Here is a 3849-nt window from a genome sequence, read left to right as displayed (position 1 = left end):
TGGTGAGAAATTGGCAGAGCTGGCTGTATGTTTAGAGAACTGGTCAACCTGAGCCAGGAAGAGCCCTGCTCCTCTTGTAGGACTGGGGTGGGCTCAGACTTGTCAGGGCCATGAGTTGGATCTAGAGGCTTTCAAATTAACTCAAGTCAAGACTTGATTAGGTCAGCAGGATCCTGGGCAGGGAGAAGTTGTGGATGGGGAAAATGCCGTAAGGGAGCAAGAATGGCAAGGGACAGGCTATCAGAAGTCAGACAAGATAACTGGGTGAGGCAAGAACTGTAACAGAGGGGTCTGGGCTTAGATTTGCTCTGGTGTGTGTTTATGGGGGATAAGTGGGAAAGGGTCAGGTGGGAGCAGGCTTTGAATCTTTCAGTGCTTTTCAGTTAAAAGGGGGGGTAAGCGATGCATCTCCCCCCCCCCCAAAGTGATCCCTTGGTGATCCCTGTACAACCAGATCATGTGCCATGAGCTCTGGGTGGCCAAGAGGGCTTGCCCAAGACTAATGGAAGTGGAAGACCTTGGGATAACCAATGTCATTCAACTTGGGTTCTGACAGTACAGGTATTGAAAAAGACCCTCCCTTCCTCTTCTTTTTAGATAAAAGCTATGTTCTTTATAGAAAGAGGGGCAGAATTCTTTACTCTCTCAAAATACTGCCTGGTATGGGAGGATCTTCTCACCTCTAAAAATTTCAAGCAAGTGACAAACTTAGTCTTCTGACTTATGAGGAATATGCGATAGCCTACATGATTGACTTGAGGACTTGCCTTAAAAAATAGCTTCCCCAGACCAGGGCAACTGTTATTGGAACTGTTATTGGAACTCCAATATTAGAGATTCATTCTTTTGCATTGGCTGTAGCCCTAACAGTGCAGCTTGCTTTTAAAATGTGAAATACTGCTGGAGATAAATACCTCATTAGGTCACGGTGGCTTCAGCATGAATTAATTCAGCAGTTCAGGAACTCAGAGCCCTATGACAGCTCTGGATCAGGATGGAGAGGGAAGGAAAACTGAGAGGTTGGAAACAAGGGGCAATGTTTCAAGAGGGGAAACACTTACTTATTTTCTATCATTGTAGAGGACAGTTTTGGGAAAGCATTGCTTGTTTGGCTCTGATAAAACACAGAAGAGTCTGAGCAGGTTCAGTATCAGGTAACATCAACATCATAGTGTCCAGGAAAGGCACAGGAGAGGGAAGACTGTCCTTATTTTGAGTTAATTTCATTAACAAAATCACTGTGTATTTACACAGGAATCCATAATTTCAATGTGCTTCCATAACCGATATTTCGCTTCCTCCTCAGCGTATTGTGATGGAGCACGATAGCGCACTGTGACAGCAGATCTTACAGGAGATGAAACTCAAGGCTCAGGGAGGTTAACTGGTTTTCTGCAGGTCACAATGCCTGAGGTGGTCTATTGAGCACCTCAGGGGATTCCTGGGAGACTGAAGAATGAAGCTGGTGGTAGTGGTGGTAACTATGGGGTCTATAGACTCTCTGAAGTGATATTTAAGATTATGTTTTGCATGTTCATATGTGCATTTTTATTGAAGAGATTTTCACTACATTCTCAAAGTGCTCCTTGAACTACAAAAGTTTAAGACCTTCAGGCGTTTCAGTGTGTACCTGGAGTGGTATGGAAAAAAATTCTCCAAGCACAACCCTTGATCATGGATTCTTTTGATGCACCAGAATTGACTCCCAGACAAAGTGCATCCTCAGGACTTAAAGTGCCACGTTATAGGTGCCACCCCTCTGCAGAAACGACCAGAATCAGCCAGGAAGCTGACTTCCTTTGTCCCAACTACACCTCGAAGGTGTTTCCAGTGTTCCCAGTTGTGGGAGATGTTGATCCTCAGAAGGTTGTATTTGTTTTGCATAAACAATGGACTTTATATAGTTTAACTCCCTTATATAAATTCTCCTATGCTAATCTCCAAGAGTATTCTAAACCTCTGAGTGCATTTATTGTTGCTGAGCAAAGAGGACTTGCTGTGGAAGTGGGAGAAGACTTCAGCATCAGAGTGGTTTTCTCTACTTTCCCAGGAACGAAAGAACACAAAGAGACCCTGAAGCATTTCTTGTCCAAATTCTGTAAAAATCTCAATTGCCTTCTGGGAACAGAATGTGAAATATTGTGAACTAGTTGGTTCTGATGTATATTTGAAAACAATCTTCTGGATACTCTCAGAGGACTTTACCTGTTTGCCCTTACTCCTTGTAAATGGGGCAGAGATTAATACAGTCATAATTGGAACCTGGTTTCAGAAAACTTTTGACTGTTGTTTCAGTTCCTTATGAATCAATGTGTTTAATCTTTCCTGGCTGTTATGTAGACTGCATGCAAAGTAGACCATTATATGGCTGTTATTGAATTTCTTTGGTCTATACCCTGTAGCCCTCAATGTCTGGACATTTCTTACGTCATACATCCAGTGGATGACAAGCTTTGTGGGACAGTGTCCACACACCACCTGGGGAAGTTACTGAGGGAGAAGGTGACTTATTCATGGACTGCCTTTATTCACATTTCTATAGGCATTTCAAAATTCATTTATCAGCCATAAGGTTGGTTCATGTTTCAACATCTATAGCTTCAGCACATACTGATGGAAAAGTAAAGATTCTGTGTCAAATACCTTATTGGAGTGTTGGCATATTTGACAGAACTGGCAATTTTTCTAATTGAGTGAAGCCTTGTGGGGACCATAAGGTATAGATTATATACCTTTTTCTCATTGATTATTTGCCTAATTGCTATGCTGAGAGGGACAGGTGGAGAAATGGGCAGCCATCTCTGCATCTATTTTTCTCATAGTGCCTTTGGAGCTGCCAGATGGAAGCTAGGAAGGATCTAGAAGAACAGAGAAGGCGGTAGTGAATGAACCACAGCCAGGTGCTGGTGTAACAGTCCTGATGATCTGGGATGCCAGTCCTTAGACAATGCAGAGTTGTTAATCTGTTGGCCAGCTTTCTAAAAAAATATGTAATGTTTATTATGTCAAATTTTTAGGTTTCAAATGAGATATCGCTAATATCTGATTTGAGTCTTTAAAACCATTAATCCCTTTAAAGCATTTTAGACTTGCATTCAGAGAGAATTTCTTTCTTCAAAGATATTTTCCTAGTATCATTTTGCTGTAGAGGACTAGCAATAAAAAAAAAAATCCCTTCCAAAGGAAACTAAAATTAATATACATTTTTAAGCCACTAATATGCTTCTGTTTTTAATATTGTTCAATTATTATTGCAATGTTGAATTAAATGTTCACTTCAAAAATGAAAAAAATGAAAATTACATTTTAAAAATCATTTAAAAGATAAATATGGAATGGGGTAATTCTTTATAAAATGATGCAAAATATTTTTTGAAAGAGGTGCAATTTATAAAATGTTAATTTCCAGTCTTGTTATGATGCCTGTACATCATCTAGAAAAAGTTGAGTAAGAAGAGTGATACTCTGTGTGTTACTTTAGCTTAGGTCAACCCCAGGTGCTAATCAGGAATGCCCAGTGAGGAGGTGGCCAGCAGGGTAATATCAGGAAGGCCAGACACATCTTTCATGAGGCATCCTTATTTGACTACCATTGCTTTGCTTTTATTACATTAGGTATCAACAAGGTGGTTTCATTGATGAAAGTAGTGTCTTGTCGGTTAGTTCTCATTGGTGAGGTTGAAGGGATTTAAGATGTGTAAATTAGAGCTTAGAGGTACTTTTTCTTTGAATGAACAGAGTCTATAAATCCACTCAACCGCGGACCTGTCCTCTTTGGGAATATTTTCTTAACTTGAGCTCCAGTTGGTGCTATGTCCAATCATTGGTTTAAGAAGTGGAATAGCATCC

The 3849-nt window shown here is 40.6% G+C and overlaps 1 pseudogene; it reads left to right on the top strand.

Moving 5' to 3' along the window:
• Nucleotides 1–1674: 1674 nt before the first annotated feature.
• LOC107530394 (centromere protein L-like) lies at nucleotides 1675–2697 on the top strand (annotated as a pseudogene).
• The last annotated feature ends 1152 nt before the right edge of the window (nucleotides 2698–3849 follow it).

The sequence above is a fragment of the Miniopterus natalensis genome, chromosome 9 (assembly GCF_054644295.1).
Source record: "Miniopterus natalensis isolate mMinNat1 chromosome 9, mMinNat1.hap1, whole genome shotgun sequence".
NCBI lineage: Eukaryota > Metazoa > Chordata > Mammalia > Chiroptera > Miniopteridae > Miniopterus > Miniopterus natalensis.
This window is presented reverse-complemented; position numbering and strand designations above follow the sequence as displayed.